This window comes from Culex pipiens, chromosome 1, assembly GCF_016801865.2.
Source record: "Culex pipiens pallens isolate TS chromosome 1, TS_CPP_V2, whole genome shotgun sequence".
Taxonomy (NCBI): Eukaryota; Metazoa; Arthropoda; class Insecta; order Diptera; family Culicidae; genus Culex; species Culex pipiens.
Genome location: NC_068937.1, coordinates 89,168,593 through 89,192,792, shown reverse-complemented (window position 1 = coordinate 89,192,792; position 24,200 = coordinate 89,168,593). Strand labels below are relative to the sequence as shown.

Here is a 24,200-nt window from a genome sequence, read left to right as displayed (position 1 = left end):
TCATAAACAGTTTTTGATATGGCCGTTGCAAATATTTTTCGAAGATTTTGTAAAATTGTCCTTTCAATTAAGTTTGAATAAACCAAACCATAATATTTCAACTACAGTTTCCCATCATCTTCCTCTGTGTCTAGTTCCAAAATTAAAAATAAAACGTTACTTAATCCACCCTTAGGTGGTTGGTGCCTTCCTCACATTTAAAAGGTAATGCTATCCAAAATAGGGCGGACCTTTAAGTGTTCTATCAATTTGACTCATTATTCATTCATTCAGATTGGGTAGTCAGATCTTCATATTTCAGGGCACTTATGTGCTTACAACTTATGATTTTTAATTACCTATCCAAAGATAGGTCACATGATATATTTGGACAACGTTTTCATCAAAATATCTGAGATCTGGCCTCCAAAAAGTGTATAAATAACACTTAAGTACTTATAACTTTTGATAGGATTTTCAGATTTTCAATGTTTTGGACGCGTTGGAAAGGTCTTTTGATTACCTATCCAACGACAGATCGCATGATAGTTTCGGACAACGTTTTCATCAAAATTTCTGAGATCCGGCTTCGAAAAAGTGCATAAATAACACTTAAGTGCTTATAACTTTTGATAGGGTTGTCAGATTTTCTATGTTTAACATGCCAGGTTTTCTTACAAATCTTCCGGACTTTTGTTAAAATCGTTTTTTTAGCATAACTTTTGAAGTACTTAACTAAACTGCATAATGTTTAATAGCGACTTATGGGACCCAAAGACGGATCGAATGACGCCAAAACGGACAAAGTCGGTTAAGCCAATGTTGAGATAATCGAGTGACAATTTTTTGATCAACATCCCACCACACACACAGACATTTGCTCAGAATTTGATTCTGAGTCGATAGGTATACAAGAAGGTGGGTCTAGGAGGTCTAATGGAGAAGTTCAGTTTTCGAGTGATTTTCAAGCCTTTCCTCAGTAAGGTGAGAAAGGCAAAACTTACACAGTAGCCATAATCCTACCTAAGAATCCTAAATAAGACACGTGGAGGTAAAATAGGCAACGAAACTATTGAACCAAACACAAGGTTCAACGCAAACCATGCGCATTATGTAAATTTAATAAAAACGTAAGAAGCCTCTCTAACCGTTCTCAACCAAACACAATCCCTGGCAATCGATCATCCGAAGATTCAAGAACCGTTATACACTTCTTCTGCGATGCTGGCGGCGGTGGTTAGGTCATTTATCATTACCGTTTTCCCATATCCTGCCGTCACTAAAACGGACGACTAGCGCATCCCAAACAATGATGGAGGAAAATTCCTTCCTTTCATCATCGGTTTCTAAAATTTTCACAACCTTTTTTCAATTTTTCCCCGAAATCCCTAATAGAAAAACCAGCACGAAATCATCCGATTCGCATGTGATCGGCGCGCCTCTGTTCTGACTGTTCAATTTTGAATGTTTCATGAGAATGGTTTTCGGTTTTCGCCGGAAAAGCTATCAAAGTTATTGTTCCTCTTTAGCTCCTGTTCTGCCAGAGAAAAAAAAAACATGACCAAAGTCAGCACCAGTTGATGGGTTTTTGGGGCTAGGTTTTTTCCACCCTTTCGTTTTACTACCTCATGGCGCCAGCCAGAAGTAATCGAGCGCCTCCAAACAAGTGTGTGGGAGGTTAGCTGAATGGTTTCGGGTAAAAAGGTCCAGGTATTTTGTTGCAATAAACCACCCTTCCCACCAAGGAAGAGGAAACCGGCTAGCCAAGCCAGCGACGAACGCGCTGGGATTTGCGGAAATAAAATGGGCGATCTGCTGCCGTGTTTTATTTTTATTTTCGGGAAATGAAGCGAGATTTGCGCTAGAGCCGCTAGGCCTAAGTGGTTGATTAATTTTTAAGACCCAGCTTTTAGTGCTGGCAATAAGTTTGGTGATTTTGTTTGAAAAATAAATTAAATCTGTTTAAAAAATAATGTTCTGTCTTTCTTGCAAGAGAAATATTTGCTTTTGACTCCGAAGTCTTTCAAAATTCGTACACCGGTTAGATATCGTCCAAGAATAAAAACCAAAGATTTTTTTTGTAGATTTTTATGCCCTCTAAACATTGGCTCGAAAACAGGAATCTTATATTCAAGATTTATGAAACGCTTAATTCGCTTTAGAAAAAAAAAGTGCCTTCCGTCATACGCAAATCGCTCGCCAAACTCACAATTTTAATATTTTTTGTGAGGTCGTAGGATCGATTCCCTATGTGGACTGGTAACTCTCTGTTCACGGGATTTGGGGATGGTCCCTTAAGTGTTTCACGTAATATTTTTTTCCTACTATATGATTAATGTCAGAAAATTTCATATAGTAAAAGTGATGGCGAATTTATTTTTCAAAAAGGTAAAAAAGGACTTCAATATTGTAGGAAGGTTAAACAGCATAAATAACAGGAATTTGTCGTTAATTTTAATGAAAAGTATTTAAATTTGAAGCAATGCTTGATTTTCAAATGAGAGTGGTTCCGAAAAATAGAGTACTTTTTCAAAACATCAATGTGCCATTTATTTCCAATGTTCATCGAAACATTTGAAAAAAAAATAAGCGAGACCACAACTCAAAATATTTGTTATTATAAAATCAAACAGAATTTTTAAAAATGTCTTTCAAAAACAAAAGCAAGAGATTTGGGAGCCTGGAGACTTTTGCATAAAAAAAGGTTCTGTCAAAACCTTTTAAAAATGGCAAATATTCAATATCCATCGACGGTTTGCAAAATAGCTAAATGTCAAACTGTACTGACACCACCTAAATGTCAAACTGTACTGACACTACCATCACATGAACAACACAATAATGCATCCAAATTTCCAATCCAGATCAGAGCTGCTTATTTTAAGTGGATGGATCCATTGGCTGGTCATTTTTTGACATCTGCACAGTATTTAGATGGACATTAGAGTGACAAAAAAACAGATTTTTTTTTTAATCTTGAACCCTCTGCATTTATTAATTTCCTTGGTAAAACTTATCTCTGCTTATTTTTAGTCAAATCGGTTCAGGGTAAAGTTTTAGTGTCACTGTTAAGCGTAAAAGTTTATATTGGAACATTTAAGATTGTAGGGAAAAGCTTAGTGTTCGATGATTTGTCACAAGTTTGCATTAATAGTGATTAACCATTGGCAAAGAGAGCGTTCTTTTATTACGTAACGCAAAATTTGGGAGTACAACGATCCAAATTAGGCATAAAAAATCCGAAGATTCGGGTATCTGAAGTGATTTTCTTCGAGGACTTCGACTAATTGAGTCATTTCTTATCTATGATAATGTGTTTTAGCTGTGAAATAATGTTATGAACCACTTATTTATTGTTAATTTAATAAGTTTCAACTCTTATCATACTATTTCCTAATCAAGTTTAAAAAAAAATGCTTCTCATTTTGAACTGGGAAAAGTGGTCATGACGCAATTTTCAAACACAGCTTAGCTCCAATGTAAGAAAGCATCCTAATTGCTTTTAATCACTTCTGAAAACACCATCCATGGACCATATTTAAGTGGTTTGCTCTGTGTCTGACATTAAGCAAGCAATGATTTCTCCCGTGGCTAATAGCTGCTAATTGATCTTATTACAACAACAAAGTGGGCAAGCAAAGTAAATTCATTTGCAACCACCACCACTCCCACTAATCAATACCTCGTGCTGGTCGAGCTGATTACATAATATTGCATTTTCATGTTCACTTTGGCGCTCAATCAGAAACTCGATAAGGGTCCTCCCTGCTGGGCCCCCTTGTCTTCTTCGGTTGGCCGTAATTTCTTCAATTCCCACGCACACTTTATGGCGATACAGCACGCAAAGGACTTCGGTGAAAGTGGAAACCTCCGGGCAGCTTTTTTTTCGGAAGGCTGCCTCCTTTCAAAGCTTTCGATTGGGCTAGGAAAACAAATTGCCGGCATGCCGGGTCGGGCTGGGCTTCGTCGTCATCGCTGAAAAAGTAAGCTGTCACGGATTCTAATGGTTCGTCGATGAGTTTTGCGGGTAGGGTGGTTCGGTTATTGTTTTTTTTTTTCACAAATTTTGTCTATATTTTTTGTCTTAACTAAATTTGCAAGCGTATAAAACATCAAAGTTCAAACACTTCAAAATAAATAAGAACCACTCTAACAACCATCAAAGGCGATTATATCGGATCACGTATCACCGTGTGACAGTCAAGGGTCTGTATCAGGGTTGTTAAAATATCAAAATATCAGCTCTCAGCAACTACAATTATCCCGCTTGAATAATCATGCCTCAAATATAACTGCTCTTCTCTCATCATTGAAACTCTCAGCGCCGAACGTAGCCGAACACGTTTTCGTGTTTACACACTCGCGATTGACATTTTCCTTTTCTCTCTCATTCACGCTTCCACGATCATCCTACCGCAACAGCGTTTAACCACAAAAGCCGCAAAAAAAACAATTTCGCAAACGCAGATTAACTGGACGTCATGCGTGGTCGGCTCCTAATCGCCATCTCGCGTTCTCTCATTGCAGTTTTCGGAGAGATTGAGAGAATCAGCGGTGAGAGCGCATAGTCGAGGAAAAGGGGAGGAGTGATAGAGAGAGAATGACATCGCTGGTAATCACGAGACACAAGAAGAGATCTCACAAGCTACAGTGACGGCCTCTATACTCTCGGATGTTTTTGGTGCAGAGATAATCAATTGATAGCTTTTCTATCACTCATTTGCAACACTGGTCTGTATGGTTTACAAGAAAGGAGAAAAAGAGTCAAACTGACAGCATGTGCGCCACTTTTTTGTTGTTGGGTTTATTTCACAACAGACAAAGTAGACGACGACGACGTGGGAGGGCTTGGAAAAATTTGGACGGCTTTGGATTAGATTTCACAAAAAAGGAGCAAAAAGTTTACACTTTAGTGTGTGGGAGCATGTGTAGTTACCGGTTTGACAAATGATGTGGGAAGTCGTGAGTTACTTAAGGCTACTTAATCTTGTGTTGTGATGGTTTTTGTTTTTACTTAAACAGAAATGTTTGATGGTACATGCGTTTCCCGAATTTTTATGAATTTAAAAAGAACAAAAATTGACAGAAAATAGAACAATTAACGTTGTAAAACATGTTTGAATGAGTCACACTGAAATAGTTAAGAGAAAAACAATAATTGTTATGGCCAAACATAAAAAAATTACCTTTGATTATTTTTAACTTGGCTATACAAACATTACTTTATATCTGCTGTTCAATCAACCCAGGTTTCAATTCATAAAAACAAATAAGAGGTTCTGTCAGGCCCGTTTGTAAGACACAATCTCACTGGTAATAACTTAGATCCAATATGATTTTACACAGTGTGGAATCATTTCAAAAATTGAACATTTAAAATGAATAAATATGTCACATTATTTTCAGTCAAAAATTTGCAATAGGTATAAGTGGTAAGTAAAAAAAAATCTAATTGAGTTTAAATTTGATTTGGGTTCTGATTGTATGTTCTCTAATGAAAAATAAAAAAAAAAGAAAAGTTATTGATATCGATTTTAAGTATCCCTAAATTTGCCAAAAATAAGATTGTTCGTTCTTCCTGGATTTCGTACTGAGTTGATAAAGTATCCAAAACGGAGCTTTTTGATCTGGATAAACGTTAAGCATCGATTCCTCAGATCGCTGTCGTTAGCACAATTTTTCAAGCTGGTCTCATTTCAATTGAATTGAAAAGTATAAAAAAAAACTACTGACACAAAATAAGTTCCTATCTTACCTATCATATTTTATAGATGGTAGACCACTTTTAGCCATTCACGTTTCCTAGATCTTGGGTCTTAAGGGAACTGATTGTAGAAATAAACATACTTGCTAATTTTTTAACTGAATCTCGCTTTTTGTTAAGAAGAAATGTTCTTAAACAGCAAACCTGCTTTTATTTCATTTTTAACTAATTATTCTCAAATTTGTGTTGGAAAAATGCCACGATGTTCATTCAAGGCAAGTGTTTTTTCACGGCATAAAAAAATTTTTTCGCGGTATGCCAATCACAAAACATTTCAATTTCACGGTACTCAGAAATCTGCTTGAAATAAATGCAAACAATCATTATTTCGGAATAATTTTGTTAAGGAAAGTTACTTCAAGATAAGCAATATAGTTCAAAATACATTTTTTTCCTCTGACATAAAATATTCAAAGCAATTTTTGATTAATTTTTTAAATATCATAATTTGCTTAAGTTTCTTCAAATCGAAGAAAATGTTTTCGTAGTTTTCAGACATTTGGCTTTTAAATACATTGTAAATTATAATACAATGCAAAATGCCTCATAAATTTCAACATTTATCAACATGTGTTATATTTTAAAACAAATTTAATAATAAACCTTATTTCTACCCAAAATATTGCTTTCGATTCAGTTCGAAGATAACATATTATGTTGGATTAACACCAGGTGCTGGTCGTATAATCAGTGGAACTAAACAAGATTTTCACAAAAAACAAAAGTGATATTAACAACATAAAGTTGAATCAATTGCATTTTTTCATAAAAAATAAAACATGTCAATTTAATCGATTAAAATAAGTTATTAAAATAATTTTGATGGTTTACCTTTATGTTTTGTTATTCTTATTGATTTGTACGGTGTAAGTTTTTAAGCAAAAACATTACGTAATCTAATCTAATTAAGTTTCCAATTATAAAAAAAAACTGCAGGCTTTTTGTCCAAAAACCTTTGAAGAAAATGACATTCATCCCTTGAAAGTCACCCTGTAGTCGTCTTAATATTTTTCATCATAACTTTTAAACAACTAAATGAAACTTGACAATTTTTATGGTCTAGGAGGTCAGAAGTTCAGCTTCTCCTCAGTGATCAAGGCAATTCTTGCAAAGTTTTAATTTTATTCTTCGGAAGCTGTTTTTCTTCTGAGTGGAAAAAATTTACATGTTTATAAAAAAAATAATGTGACGTTTCTTTTAACAAATTTATTAATTCTAACTCTTAGCTAATTCATCTCCAAGCTGCTCAACATAATACAATGCACCGGAAAGACACACGCTCCTACACGGCGCCCATCAGGAATCACAAACACACAATGCGAGGAGAAAATGTGTTCAACCCCTGAAGCTGTTTTCCTTGTCTAAGCAAAGCTCGAGAGGGCACTTTGGAGCTTGCATGGCACGATGGGAAATGCGGACCCGCGACGACGACGTCGACAAACTCCGACGCCAACGTCAGACGGAGACGAGCAACATCAGCGTCGTCAGGCAGAGTTCAAGGCTGTCATGTATTTGCCATTCCCCCCTAACTGGTTCCCGGTTTCCCCGCCCGCCCTCTTTGCTCAACTGTCAGTTGAGTACTTGTGTAACAAATCGTTGAAACTTGTTTTGTTGACGTAAACTTTATCTGGGTACTGTTGCCATTTTAATTCTTTTTTTTTTGAAAAATTTCCATTAATTTACATGGTTTCCAATAAATGATTTGCAAAAGTAAAAAAAATCGTAGAAAATTTTCAAAATCAAACTTGTGTCAAGACAGCACAACCGCCCCAAAGCGTAGGCATATGTACGACGGGGAAATAAAAATCGAAAGAAATCAATTTTATCGGAAAGCTGCGAAGGTAAATCCATAATTCGGTGGAATCAACAATGGTGGAGGCTGTCGTTTCCAGCACAATGTTCCCGGGCTTGGAAGTTTTTGATCGCTTGTCTTTTACGGCAGCCGCGGGACCGAATTAATGGGCAGCGGAGGATTCATCATTTCACGGCATGATTATGTTTATGAGGACTCGTTTTGCAGGCAAATTGATGTAACTTTTTTTATTGCGTTTTTGCAATTTAAATTTACAGCTTGTCCATGGTTTTCCATTAGGAATTTGAATTCGTTCTGTGTTCTGGAAAAAAAAGTTCTTTCATTTCATGTCCTTTACTATGCATAGGATGTCATTACCATCATTAATTTTTAAATTTTTCGAATCCCGAATCTCGAATTCAAATAACTTCAAAGCAATCTGTTACCAAGAATCGGCTATTAAGTGCTTAACACACAATTAAACCTATTGTCTTCCTCTAGCCTGTACTTTCCAAGGTAAACAATTTTTGCGCCCCAACTCACGCCATTCGGCGCCCCATAACCGCCCATAACCATTGAATAATATTTACTGTCACAACAATCAATAATGCATGAAAGGCAGCCACACAAACGCACACACAATGCCTCGCTTGCCAAAAATCAAAGTCCGTCGTCGTACACACACATACACAGCCAATTTGAGCAAAATCGGCAAAATCGGCATCCGTTTCCATTCCGGGTCTCAGCTGTAAATATGGTTCCGGACAGGGAAGAAGAAGACGGAAAACCTCGGAAACCGAAAAACGTTTTGACACGCAACGTAGATAAATTATGAAAAAAGGCATTTTCCTTACAAACACAGCGCAGAAAGCCCACACAGAAAAAAATATGTAAATTTACACAGCACGTAATTACTGTTTCTTATGTAAACTCACTCAATGTAATGTTGAAATATGATGTAAAGAGTAAAAAGTCATGGAAATTACTCCGATGTAAATCTAAATCTAATGTAAATCATGAATCTAATGGAAACGTTGAGCATGGAAACTCAAATCTGATGAATTTCTACCCGCGTTCGGCTTCCTGTAAATTCCTATTTAATGTAAATCATATATCCAATGTATTTCTGCCAAACGTTGACTTCAAAACTACCCGAACTAAAAATAGTTATGTTTGGTTCTCTTTCTATCGCTCTCATACTTCGCTGGCCCACTACCTGAGCCTCGACCTGAACAAGTTGATGCTTTAGCCGCTCGTTTATAAAATGCGAAGATGGCTCAGTCGGCAGCGGGTAGCAGCAGTGACACCGAACATCCTACCCGTCGTCCGTTCGATTCCAGTCCAGCATTATTCCACTTGACCGTCGACGAGAAAGCGCCCCCTACCTGTGAAACAACTTTTTAAAATCAGAATTTCCTTTTGCTGCCTGCTTCAATCATTTTAAAATAGAACATAGGCCACACCCTTTTCCTACTGCAATCCAAGTCGAGCTTCTCTTTCTCATTGGCCAATCAGAATTAGTTGATTTGAACTAATGTAAATTCCAAAACTAATGTAAATTTCAAAACTAATGTAAATTTTCAAAACTAATGTAACTTTCCAATGAATCTGATGTAAATTTCCAATGGACCTAATGGAAATATACATCATTTATCATGATACCTTTTGGTACATGATAAATAATGTAAATTTACAGAAATATTTTTTTCTGTGCAGCTCGAGTGTGAGTGCGAAAAGCTTTTATTCTTTGAATACATGTGCGGGTGAGTGTTTTGATGTCGGTTTGGGAAAGGCATTGTAAATGGTTTCGTCCGTGTGAGAGTGTTTATACTTTTGATTTTCTTCAGTTCAATTCAAGAGTTTTCCGAGTTTTCTTCGATTTCTTTTCGAGAGTGAGATGCCTGAACGATTTTGCTTTGCGAACAAAGAAATGTGCAAGTTTATTCAATTGATATGGGTCTGAAATTGGTATTACCAACTTTTTTATTTACCAAAAAAGAATGCTTGTTGTTGCTAATCTAATCTAATCTAATCTAACACAAACGCAGCCAGTCCGATGAAAGCATGCTAGAAAGTCTTGTGATTAGATTACGCCCCAAGCACTTTTCTTGTCATTATTAATAATTGCAGTACATCCGAGAACACCCGAAAATGTATTGCAAAAATTAAAGGGGCCAGATCTACTACGTTGTGTTTACCGCAGAGAGGATTCTGAGAACGGATCACATTTCACAGAATCTACAGGGGAGGAAGGATGCGTGGACATACCGACAAACGCTTCAGTTTACAGTTTCATATGTGTTTTGTATAATGTGTTTAGTGTGAAATATAATGTGGTTATATAATCAATTAAATATAATAATGCAATATAATGATCATTTGATTAAACCTCTCCACCTATGTATAATAACCACGCAACCAAGCACACAAACAGCGACACAAAAGAAATGAAAATGAACTTGCAAAAACCAGAAAGCGCGTCCCCGTGGTCAGCGCACTAATCAAAAAAAGAATGATTGTTGTTGCTCTGAAAAAATTGGATCCAATTTCACAAAATCCAACTTTGAAAGCCTGTACATAACTTCAGAAGAATATTATCTACATGCCACTGACGTTGAAAATAATCGCATTAATAAAAAAAACTGCCGGAAACATCATTATTCTTGAAAAATGTCTTTTAACGAGTCAAATCCCATTTAAAATTGAAAAGACAGCCGGTCAAAAAAAAAACTCCTATTAGAGATTTGAGCCCGATTTGCCCCAAAATGCCGACCAAATAGAGCAGTTCTCTACGGAATCGGTCTTTTTTCTTTAATTTTAATTTTTGTATTTTTTAATCCGGCTGAAACTTTTTTGGTGCCTTTGGTATGCCCAAAGAAGCCATTTTGCATCATTAGTTTGTCCATATAATTTTCCATACAAATTTGGCAGCTGTCCATACAAAAATGATATGTGAAAATTCAAAAATCTGTATCTTTTGAAGGAATTTTTTGATCGAGTTGGTGTCTTCGGCAAAGTTGTAGGTATGGATATGGACTACACTGAAAAAAAATGATACACGGTAATAAAAAATTTGGTGATTTTTAATTTAACTTTTTGTCACTAAAACTTGATTTGCAAAAAAAACACTATTTTTAATTTTTTTTATTTTTTGATATGTTTTAGAGGACATAAAATGCCAACTTTTCAGAAATTTCCAGAATGGGCAAAAAATCTTTGACCGAGTTATGATTTTTTGAATCAATACAGATTTTTTCAAAAAATCGAAATATTAGTCGCAAAAATTTTTCAACTTCATTTTTCGATGTAAAATCGAATTTGCAATCAAAAAGTACTTTAGTGATTTTTTGATAAAGTGCACCGTTTTCAAGTTATAACCAATTTTAGGTAACTTTTTTGAAAATAGTCGCAGTTTTTCATTTTTTAAAATTAGTGCCCATGTTTGCCCATCTTTGAAAAAAATATTTATGAAAAGCTGAGAAAATTCTCTATATTTTGCTTTATTGAACTTTGTCGATACGACCCATAGTTGCTGAGATATTGCCATGCAAAGGTTAAAAAACAGGAAAATTGATGTTTTCTAAGTCTCACCCAAATAACCCACCATTTTCTAATGTCGATATCTCAGCAACTATAGGTCCGATTTACAATGTTAAAACATGAAACATTCGTGAAATTTTCCGATCTTTTCGAAAAAAATATTTTCAAAAATTTAAAATCAAGACTAACATTTCAAATGGGCGTAATATTGAATGTTTGGCCCGTTTGAAATGTTAGTCTTGATTTTAAATTTTTAAAAATATTTTTTTCGAAAAGATCGGAAAATTTCACGAATGTTTCATGTTTTAACATTGTAAATCGGACCTATAGTTGCTGAGATATCGACATTAGAAAATGGTGGGTTATTTGGGTGAGACTTAGAAAACATCAATTTTCCTGTTTTTTAACCTTTGCATGGCAATATCTCAGCAACTATGGGTCGTATCGACAAAGTTCAATAAAGCAAAATATAGAGAATTTTCTCAGCTTTTCAAAAATATTTTTTTCAAAGATGGGCAAACATGGGCACTAATTTTAAAAAATGAAAAACTGCGACTATTTTCAAAATAGTTACCTAAAATTGGTTATAACTTGAAAACGGTGCACTTTAACTAAAGTACTTTTTGATTGAAAATTCGATTTTACATCGAAAAATGAAGTTGAAAAATTTTTGCGACCTATATTTCGATTTTTTGAAAAAATCTGTATTGATTCAAAAAACCATAACTCGGTCAAAGATTTTTTGCCCATTCTGGAAATTTCTGAAAAGTTGGCATTTTATGTCCTCTAAAACATATCAAAAAATAAAAAAAATTAAAAATAGTGTTTTTTTGCAAATCAAGTTTTAGTGACAAAAAGTTAAATTAAAAATCACCAAATTTTTTTTACCGTGTATCATTTTTTTTCAGTGTAGTCCATATCCATACCTACAACTTTGCCGAAGACACCAACTCGATCAAAAAATTCCTTCAAAAGATACAGATTTTTGAATTTTCACATATCATTTTTGTATGGACAGCTGCCAAATTTGTATGGAAAATTATATGGACAAACTAATGATGCAAAATGGCTTCTTTGGGCATACCGAAGGCACCAAAAAAGTTTCAGCCGGATTAAAAAATACAGAAAAAATCGAATGACCGAAATCTCAGAGAATTGCTCAATAGTCATTTTTGTTGCGTTCCAGTTCATTATTAAGATATGCTTAAAAACCTGCCATGATGGGACTCGTACTGACGAACTTTTGATTGCGAGTCCGACTGCAGACTCTATCTGCTGACTTTGGTGAATTCAGAAGAGATGTTGTAAAAGGTAAAGGAAAACTTTTGGCTTGGTTGAAAATTAGGGTGGCTCACGATTAGGATGTTATGAAAGATCAAACTATTAGTAATATTTTTGGGATTTTTGTGTCTTCTAGAAAGTAATGGGCTTGCAAATTCAAACCACTTTGTTGAAGACACAAAATTTTATCTCGCACTCTACACCTTTTTTCGACAAAAAATAGAAAAATCATCTGCGCAAACCTTCAGAAATCCGTTTTTTGAATGTAGCAGTTCAGGGTTAAGCTCTAGAAAAAAAATAATTTGGAGGCACTTTTAGAGCTCTAAAAAGCAAACAATTTTGTTCTTCAAAAGTCAATATGAATCAAAACTTACAGCCATTTTAAGGTTTAAGCGCCAGAATGCATTCGAATGAGGGTATCTTTGCACTACAAACGCTGAGAAAATCTCAATGGTAGTTTTCTTTAAACTCGAGACATATTCATTTGAAAATGTATAATTTTTATGGGAAAAGTGTATGGGACCACCCTAACGAATTCGAAAACTTACCAACTAAATGATTTTCCATGTAATTTTGACCGCTAAATCTGAATTTGCCCTCTGAAATGCAAAAAATTGTATGAACCAATCTTACACCCAGACCCAAAGTCAACCCTGATGACGGTACCGTAAACTGTGGTGACTTAGATAGCCCTGGGTGACATTGATAGAAATTTTATTTGGCCACTAATTTTGATACATCCAATGTAACAGTCACATTTTTTCATATATGTTCGATAATAAGCTCTCCTTAAAGCTTACATACTCAAAATTCTCAAAAATGTTTAGATATTAATTTGACGGGCATTTGAAAAACCTATCAAAGTCACGCCGGGCTATCAAAGTCACCCCAGTTTACGGTACGTTAAAAAACTGATTTTTGAAGATTTGCTCAGATGCTTTCGCTAAATTTGGTCGTGGAAGGCGTAAATTGCGAGATAAAACTTTTTGGATGACAAAAAAATCTCAAAAATATTCCTGAAAAATTAAGGAGTTGTTGCTGTTGTTGTTATTTTCATAAATTTCTGGCAAGCAGTAGCGTAGTTAACGAATATATGAAAAAGACAAAAGTTTCTAACTTCGAGCGCATCGACCGGAATTTTCATGCATTATAGTTCCAGACGCAAGCCTGGAAATTTGAGCTTATTTGGTTAAGGTTTAGTTTTGATCTGAAGTTAGAATGGAATTTCAATCAATTCAATTGATTTATTTTTCATTTTTTAACTCTTCTTCAAGAAAGTGTTCTTCAACCCGATCAAATTTTCTCGTCTTGAAGATTTCTTATAGGTTTTGATCCGGGGAACAACTTTAAGGACATGTTAAGCATGTTTTGAAATGTTGCTGAAAAAAGTAAATTCCAAAAAACTCTCGAAATTAATATTTTTTGTTTTTCCATGAACCACGCTACTACGCAGTCATTCGTCACTTACTTTAGTCACTTACTTTATCCGTGATTATAAGGAAATTATCAGGCAAATGCAATAGAAAATCAAAGATTTCACAATCAAGAATCTAAATAACACAATTAGTTTTAATTACTGTTTATTTTTTTTGTTCCAGTAATCCATACCATTTCTTAAATAATTCAGATGCCCACACCGAAATTTCCTGTGCAGACTTTGCTAAATCAAGTCGAATGCAAGACACTTAAAAATGAATAAGCGAAAAACTTTTTGCGCCGTGTTGTTGCCGATGGGAAACGGAAATTGAATCAACTTTAATGAGCTCTGCGGGAAGATTTCCATCGCCTTTTTATCGTGCCCTGGCGAAAAAAGGATATTGCACGCAAAAAACAGCTGCTCCAATGTCGGTGTCATTAATCACGAAAGAGGTTTTGCGGTTTTATGGTGTTAAGTTTGTTTTTTTTTCATGTGGGAAGGGATAAAAACCAAGCGAGTTACAAGCAGTGACGAGCTACCATGCGCCCCCATATTTGAAGATTATCTGAACTATATTTTGATGGAGTCGCATGGTTGTTGACATTTGTAAGGGAAATTTCCCCAAAGCTCCAACACATTTCTTCAGTCTTGCTGTGTATTCAAACAAATTTGTTCCAAAACAAACAGTAAAAGTGAGGGAAAACCATAAACCTTTGACTTTGCTGCCACCCAAATTTGAACCTTACCCAGAACACTTCAGCACCACCAACATCTGCGAGCAAATAAATAGATTTGTTTACCAACGCGCGTCAAATATCATTGCTCCCCCAAAAACGTTCATAAAACGCACTGCCAGCCAACCATCGAAAGCAAACGGGGCAAAGAAGTCACAATCAGGCAAAAGTAGCAGAAGCACAGTGCAGTAAAGTACTCACCATAAAAACCACTTTATGGTCTGCTTACATTTACTTGTCGGTTCCCCTTTTCGCGGAAATTGAATGTTATTGAAATGTTTGCTGCTCGTCGACGCTTCCATCTTGGGAAAGGAGAACTTACAGTAGCACATTCGGGGTTCGATACCTGGTGAAGGTATTTCGAGGTGCGATAAAGTTATAAAATTGTATTGGGTTGTTTCAACATTTTCCCAAAATTTAAAATAGAGGATTGCATCTTTGAAATATTTTATTCAAAATCAAAGATCAGATAATACTAGATGCACTGTAGTACTACTTGAAATACGACTGAACAAAGCGATGCTTACTCACTGGGAACAAAGAGTGACGACGTTCCGATATGCTATTGTCGGAACGAGACAAATTTCCGAAGCTCGAGGTATTCTTTGAAGGAAGGAAATATAATCAAATATCAGTCATAAATAGCGCAATAAGGTCTGTGATTTTGCTTTCAACGTTCCTACCTTGAGTTGGAAAGATATAATTTGAATAAATGTTTGCTAATCAAGTGGTATTTCAATATTTTGCTAACTGTATCTAAGTTATGAAATTATAAATTGATAAGAGTAAAAAAAACATGGATTTCATTGAATCGAGTAGAAGAACAAAACTTTTTTTGTTATTATTAAACAGAAATGTTTAAAAATAGTACAAATATCGAATCTACAATGCAAGCTTATAGTGCAACCAGATTTGATTTCAAAAGAGCCCATGAGCAATTATCTACGAAATCGGCCGATTTCGACCATTTTTATTTTTTGTATTTTATTATTTGGCTCAAACTTTATGGGGGCTCTCCTATCAACAAAGCAGCTATTTTGTGTCATTGGTTGACCCATACAAGTCTCCATACAATTTTGGCTGCTGTCCATACAAAAATGGTACGTAAATATTCAAACAGCTGTAACTTTTGAGTGAATTTTCTGTTCTTCGGCAAATTGTAGGTATTATTGAGGACTATTGAAAAAAATAGGTACACGGAAACAAAAAAAATGCAGATTTTTTTACTAACTTTGTTTTACAAAAACTCAATTTCCCAAAATATGTATTTTCTGATTTTCGAGATTTTTCAATATGTTTTAGGGGAACAAAACCCGCAACTTTTGAGCCATAGAGAAGTATGGTCAAAAAATTTGCCGCCAAGTTATGATTTTTTTTTAAATTGTGATTTTTGAAAAAAAAACGAAATTTCATGCAAAAACAAATTTGACTAATTTTTTTTATGTAAAATTGAATTTGCAATCGAAAAGTACAATACAGATTTTTTGATAAAGGGCTCCGTTTTCAAGATATAGCCACCGAAAGTTTGATTTTAGCGAAATATTTGCAGTTTTTCGATTTTTAAAAATTGTGACCAGTGACCATTTCTGAAAATATTTTATTTGAAATGTTCAGTAAATTTGCTATAAAAATTGTATAAAGACATTGAAGATTGGACCTCTGGTTGCTGACATACAGCGGCTTACATAAAAAGAAAAAGGAAAATTGAAGTTTTCTAAGTCTCACCCAAATAACCCACAATTTTCTAATGTCGATATCTCAGCAACTAATGGTCCGATTTTCGATGTTAAAACATGAAACATTCGTGAAATTTTCCGATCTTTTCGAAAACAATATTATCAAAATTTTCAAATCAAGACTGACATTTCAAAAGGGCGTAATATTTAATGTTTTATCCATTTGAAATGTTAGTCTTGATTTAAAAATTTCAAAATATTGTTTTTGAAAAGATTCCGCGAATTTTTCATGTTTTAACATCGAAAATCAGATCATTAGTTGCTGAGATATCGACATTAGAAAATGGTGGGAGACTTAGAAAACTTAAATTTTCGTGTTTCTTTTTCTTAAAGCAGCTGTATCTCTGCAACATGAGGTCCAATCTTAAATTTCTCTTAGACAATTTTAGAGCAAATTTACTGAACTTTTCAAATAAAATATTTTCAGAAATGGTCACTCATGGTCACTATTTTTAAAAATCGAAAAACTGCAAATATTTTGCTAAAATTAAACTTTCGGTAGCTATTACTTGAAAACGGAGCCCTTTAGCTTAGCTTAGCTTAGCTTAGCTTAGCTTAGCTTAGCTTGGTTGACCGTACTCTAGCCGAGCATAAAGCTCGCAATAGCTAGGTTGGCGCCGATAAGGAAAATAAATGCGTCAGGAATGTGCCGAATGACACATCACCACTCATTTGTCCTTTTGGTCGACTCCTCACGATCAACGGGGGAGGTGGGGAGGGATTTGATGATTGGATACCCTATAGAGATGCCTAAGAACTTAGACGAACTCCAAGATATCCGGATTTGGAAGGGGAAAGGGTTTGATGGGATACTTCACCGACGAATGAAGTAGTTGGCATTGGTTGATAAATATTATGAACATTAAAATACAGTAATATAATAAGATATAAATTAGAACGCTCTCACCAAATTCAGTTCCAGGATCATCCAACCAGCTCCCGACTGCGATGTAAACCTCTTCCGTAGTACATTCCAAAAGCACTGCACTTATGATGCCATTATTCAATTATACTAACCAATCACCCCGTGCACACAAACAGTGACACAAAAGAGACGAAAATTATCACGAAAAAAACAGGACTGCGCGTCCCCAGAAGCACTGCACTTATGATCATAACTTGAAAACGGAGCCCTTTATTAAAAAATCTGTAAAGTACTTTTCGATTGCAAATTCAATTTTAAATAAAAAAAAATCAAGAAAAATAGTTCTTGCATGAAATTTAGTTTTTTTTCCAAAAATCACTATTTTTCAAAAAATCATAACTCGACGGCAGATTTTTTGACCATACTTCTCTATGGCTCAAAAGTTGCGGGTTTTTGTCCCCTAAAACATATTAAAAAAGGTGCAGGTGGTTATGTTCTACATGACCAATATGACAAAGAACTTTGTACAAAACTCTAAAAAGTAAATCCATTTTTATTTATATTTTTTAATTCTTTGCCAATTTATTTAATCATAAATAATTAATTCTAATTTTATGTTTTCAATAATTGGCATCTCTGTGGAAATAAATTACCAAAAAACGAATATATTGCCAAATCAAAATGGTTCGGAAAACTCCGGGTGTGGCCAATCCTGTCAAAATGGCCATTTTCATTACCAGTATCAAAAACCATGAATTTTGATACCCATATTGCCCCAATTTTTATGGGTCCGTAAATGTCCTCCCGGTAGAACCTTCTCCAGGGCAATGGCCACTCCGGGTGTGGCCAATCCTGTCAAAATGGCCATTTTCATTACCAGTATCAAAAACCATGAATTTTGATACCCATATTGCCCCATGTCGTATGGTTCGATAAATGTCCCCGGTAGAACCTTCCCTCAGGGCAAGGGCCACTCCGGGTGTGGCCAATCCTGCCAAAATGGCCATTTTCATCACCAGTATCAAAAACCATGAATTTTGATACCCATATTGCCCAAATTTGTATGGTTCCGTAAATGTCCTCCCGGTAGAACCTTCCCTCAGGGCAATGGCCACTCCGGGTGTGGCCAATCCTGTCAAAATGGCCATTTTCATTACCAGTATCAAAAACCATGAATTTTGATACCCATATTGCCCCAAGTCGTATGGTTCGATAAAAGTCCCCGGTAGAACCTTCCCTCAGGGCAATGGCCACTCCGGGTGTGGCCAATCCTGCCAAAATGGCCATTTTCATCACCAGTATCAAAAACCATGAATTTTGATACCCATATTGCCCCAATTTGTATGGTTCCGTAAATGTCCTCCCGGAAGAACCTTCCCTCAGGGCAATGGCCACTCCGGGTATGGCCAATCCTGTCAAAATGGCCATTTTCATTACCAGTATCAAAAACCATGAATTTTGATACCCATATTGCCCCAAGTCGTATGGTTCGATAAATGTCCCCGGTAGAACCTTCCCTCAGGGCAATGGCCACTCCGGGTGTGGCCAATCCTGCCAAAATGGCCATTTTCATCACCAGTATCAAAAACCATGAATTTTGATACCCATATTTCCCAAATTTGTATGGTTCGATAAATGTCCCCGGTAGAACCTTCCCTCAGGGCAATGGCCACTCCGGGTGTGGCCAATCCTGCCAAAATGGCCATTTTCATCACCAGTATCAAAAACCATGAATTTTGATACCCATATTGCCCCAATTTGTATGGTTCCGTAAATGTCCTCCCGGAAGAACCTTCCCTCAGGGCAATGGCCACTCCGGGTATGGCCAATCCTGTCAAAATGGCCATTTTCTTTACCATTATCAAAAACCATGAATTTTGATACCCATATTGCCCCAATTTGTATGGTTCCGTAAATGTCCTCCCGGGAGAACCTTTCCCAGGGCACTGGCCACTCCGGGTGTGGCCAATCCTGTCAAAATGGCCATTTTCATTACCAGTATCAAAAACCATGAATTTTGATACCCATATTGCCCCAATTTGTATGGTTCCGTAAATGTCCTCCCGGAAGAACCTTCCCTCAGGGCAATGGCCACTCCGGGTATGGCCAATCCTGTCAAAATGGCCATTTTCATTACCAGTATCAAAAACCATGAATTTTGATACCCATATTGCCCCAAGTCGTATGGTTCGATAAATGTCCCCGGTAGAACCTTCCCTCAGGGCAATGGCCACTCCGGGTGTGGCCAATCCTGCCAAAATGGCCATTTTCATCACCAGTATCAAAAACCATGAATTTTGATACCCATATTTCCCAAATTTGTATGGTTCGATAAATGTCCCCGGTAGAACCTTCCCTCAGGGCATTGGCCACTCCGGGTGTGGCCAATCCTGCCAAAATGGCCATTTTCATCACCAGTATCAAAAACCATGAATTTTGATACCCATATTGCCCCAATTTGTATGGTTCCGTAAATGTCCTCCCGGAAGAACCTTCCCTCAGGGCAATGGCCACTCCGGGTATGGCCAATCCTGTCAAAATGGCCATTTTCTTTACCATTATCAAAAACCATGAATTTAGATACCCATATTGCCCCAATTTGTATGGTTCCATAAATGTCCTCCCGGTAGAACCTTCTCCAGGGCAATGGCCACTCCGGGTGTGGCCAATTTCCTAAAAGTTTGGTTCCAACCCCATTGCCCCAAATCATTCTGGTTTTCGGGTGACCGTCTTATTAATCTTCATTAGAACAGAATTCCTCCCAAGTTGGTGCACAACCTGTGTTTTTCAATGTGTGCATGTGTGTGTGTGTGAGCAATAAATTACCACCGTGGATCCGTCTTTGATGAAACCTTAATAGGCACTGAAATTTTCTGAGGCTATCTGTTAGCTTATATAGTTCGCATGAAATGTGGCAACAGTGTTGCAACATTCTCGCGTGACAGTTCCAAGAAAACAGGAGACGAGGCAAAATTTGCGCCATGTTGCCGCATTTCATGCGAACTATATAAGCTAACAGATAGCCTCTGACCAATTTCAGTGCCTACCGAGGTTTCATCAAAGACGGATCCACGGTGGTAATTTTATTGCTCAATCACACGCACATGCACACATGGAAAGACACAGGTTGTGCACCAACTTGGGAGGAATTCTGTTCTAATGAAGATTAATAAGACGGTCACCCGAAAACCAGAATGATTTGGGGCAATGGGGTTGGAACCAAACTTTTAGGAAATTGGCCACACCCGGAGTGGCCATTGCCCTGGAGAAGGTTCTACCGGGAGGACATTTATGGAACCATACAAATTGGGGCAATATGGGTATCTAAATTCATGGTTTTTGATAATGGTAAAGAAAATGGCCATTTTGACAGGATTGGCCATACCCGGAGTGGCCATTGCCCTGAGGTAAGATTCTTCCGGGAGGACATTTACGGAACCATACAAATTGGGGCAATGTGGGTATCAAAATTCATGATACTGGTAATGAAAATGGACATTTTGACAGGATTGGCCATACCCGGAGTGGCCATTGCCCTGAGGGAAGATTCTTCCGGGAGGACATTTACGGAACCATACAAATTGGGGCAATGTGGGTATCAAAATTCATGATACTGGTAATGAAAATGGCCATTTTGACAGGATTGGCCATACCCGGAGTGGCCATTGCCCTGAGGGAAGATTCTTCCGGGAGGACATTTAAGGAACCATACAAATTGGGGCAATATGGGTATCAAAATTCATGGTTTTTGATAATGGTAAAGAAAATGGCCATTTTGACAGGATTGGCCATACCCGGAGTGGCCATTGCCCTGAGGGAAGATTCTTCCGGGAGGACATTTAAGGAACCATACAAATTGGGGCAATGTGGGTATCAAAATTCATGATACTGGTAATGAAAATGGCCATTTTGACAGGATTGGCCATACCCGGAGTGGCCATTGCCCTGAGGGAAGATTCTTCCGGGAGGACATTTAAGGAACCATACAAATTGGGGCAATATGGGTATCAAAATTCATGGTTTTTGATATTGGTAATGAAAATGGCCATTTTGACAGAATTGGCCACACCTTCCTACGAACCGAGGAATAAGCATGTGTCTTTGGTGAGGTCACCGGATTAACACTTCTTCAATCGAAATGGCCAGATTCACCGCCTGCGGTAGAAGCAGTTGAAGTTTCACGAGCCGCAGTATAAGTTCCACATTTTCCGCAGGTCAAGAATCCTACCCCGAGCGGTCCCAACAAATAGAATTCAACCTCGCTTATCTACCCGACAGCGACGAAAACAAGAAGCACTACATGGACGTTTGGCTTGGCGAGGATGTCAACGACTTGGCAAGGGCCACTGAAGACGAAGAGGCCACTGACCGGGTGTTGATCATCGTAAGGGGTTAGCCGGAGAGAATGAGCCAGCACGAATGCAATTCGATTTCGCTGCCCTCGAGCTGAAACCTGAGCCACCACTGGGAGATTCGCCAATGTCGCCAGTCACGTAAACGGTTAACACCGACAATCCCCCTAGTCTCCGTTACCGGATGTGGAATTCAGCAACGATACATCCATCTCTCTGCCACTGGAGATTCGAGGCCTGATGTACTGCCTGGAACTGATGCAGATACCGGTGGAGAATTCGTTGGTCTGCACGTCCCAGGAGTACACCAATACGCCGATCAAGATTGACGATTGCGCGGTATGGACGGTGGAGAATGAGCATCGGAAGCGGTGGCCCTGAAAAGGCAACCCAACTTGCAGGTCGTGTCCCACTTCATGCAAACTTTCGGCAACATTGTCCAACTCGCGCCCCTTATTCCCGTGGTTCCCCAGCTACGAAGTGAGCGGCCAATATTTTGGTCATTGAAGGATGACCTGTGTGAGCTGGGCCATTAAGTCGGCTTTAATTTAGCCAGCGTTCAATCTCTTGTAATAAAATGAAATGAAATAGCAACTTAATTTAGTTTTATGTTATAATTAAAATGTTATGAATTTGATGCCATTTGCAAAATGTCACGTCCAGTATAAAAAAACATGAATTTTGATACCCTTGTTGCCTCAAGTCAAATGGTTCGATAAAGGAGAACCTTCCCCAGTGTACTGGCCGCTCCAGGCTGTGGCAAATATACTACCAGTTTGGTCCCAACCCCATTGTCCCAAATCATTCTGGTTTCCCGGTGACCGTTGTAGCGACCCACATCTTTTTTGTCACCTTAGATGAAATCCCCGACGCAATAATGTGCGATTGGACTTTGATCCATGATGAGGAGATTTCATCCAGTGGTGAAATTAAAGAGAACCGTGAAGTCGCTCAAATCATAATTAGTCCACAGCCAAATTACCCCCAGGGGAACTTGGCCCAGTTAGCATAACTTCACAGTTCTCTTTTCAAGATCAAACGAAGGGCCGGCTGAGGCGAAGTCGTTTGTGCGTTCGGGTTTTCACACGCGCAAAAACAGATGGCCCATGCGCGAGCCGATAGGAGATCGAATCTAATCTACGTATTTATGCCAGAGGGAGAGAGAGAGATAGAGAAAGGGAGAAGAAAGACAATATGCGACACTTCGGGTTTTGACTCGTTGACCAATCAATTAGGACATGGAGGGGATAATTACCTCACCCGCTAATTGATTGGTCAGAAGGTCTCGGCAAGAAAATCCGAACCCAAAGGATTCCAGGAATTATGGGGATCTTCAAAGTCCTCAAATGAACTAAGAGGACACTATAAAAGGCGATCGAAAATCTCGATCGGGGTTCAGTATTCAGTATGTAGTTCAGTTCGGAGTTCAGTTCGGTGTTAAGTTAGTCACAGTATGTAGTTCAAATTTTGCCCTCAGTTAATTCTCGGTAATCCCAGTGTTCTCAGTTCAGTAGTTTAGTGTCAGTTTTGGTGTTTGACTTTTTGTAACTCGTTAAACTTTCTCAATAAAAAGTTAGGAAAAGTGATCGTGCCCGCGTTTTTCACTCTAAATCAAAAAGAAATTCCAGTGTTTGAAAAATATCGGGTGGACGGCGCGATACAGTGGTGACAGCAAAATTCCAAGAACGGAAGGAGACGCCATCTTGGATTGGAAGAAAAAACCAGTGCCGACATGAAAATTTGGTAAGTACTTTTACAATTTTAACTAATTAATGCAACTAATCAACTTTGAACAATCGTCTGAACCATTTTTTTTTAAATATTAGAATCTTTTTTACATTATTCTGATATTGTCTTTTTCCAAAACATTTTCATTGAAAAAAGTGTTCCATTAATTTTGCTTTATTGAAAAAGAAAGAGAATAAAAAGTGTACAAAAATAAAATTTTCTTATTGAGTATTGAAAAATCGCAAAGAAAAAAGCAAGGTGAAAAAAAAAACAATAATTTTAAACGTGAAATCGTTTACTAACCAACGGACTGAAGCCCCCACCCGTGGTAAGCGACAGTTCAAATATCACAAAAGTGCATACTAAACCAAAATTTCAAAACTGAAAAATAAAAATAAAATCGAAATTTAAACGCGACATCGTTTACTAACCAACGGACTGAAGCCCCCACCCGCGGTAAGCAACAGTTCAAATATCACAAAAGTGCATACTAAACCAAAATTTCAAAACTGAAAAATAAAAATAAAATCGAAATTTAAACGCGACATCGTTTACTAACCAACGGACTGAAGCCCCCACCCGCGGTAAGCAACAGTTCAAATATCACAAAAGTGCCTACTAAATCAAAAATTCAAAATTATAAGAAAAATGAGTGATTAACTACACTGAAATAAAAAAAAAATTAATAAAAAATAACCGTGATTCGCCTACTAATTCAGGAACTCTAGCCCCCACCAGCGGTAAGCGAAAGTTCGAATATCACAAAAATATTTTACTAAACCAAACAGATCAAACCCCTTAAAAATATACAGTACAAGAAAAATAATAAAATAATAACCGCGATTCGCATACTAATTCAGGAACTCTAGCCCCCACCAGTGGTAAGCGAAAGTTCAATCCGAAATAGTGAAACACTAAACCAATCAATCAAATCATAATATTAAAGACAAATATCAAACCAGTAAACGAGATTTCGCCTACTAATTCAGAAACCCTAGCCCCCACCAGTGGT

The 24,200-nt window shown here is 37.1% G+C and overlaps 1 protein-coding gene across 5 annotated transcripts in view; it reads right to left on the bottom strand.

Annotated features, from left to right (window-relative positions):
• LOC120421100 (uncharacterized) overlaps nucleotides 1-24,200 on the bottom strand; it is a 239,509-nt gene that overhangs the window by 158,754 nt on the left and 56,555 nt on the right. The gene's annotated exons all lie outside the window — the stretch shown is intronic.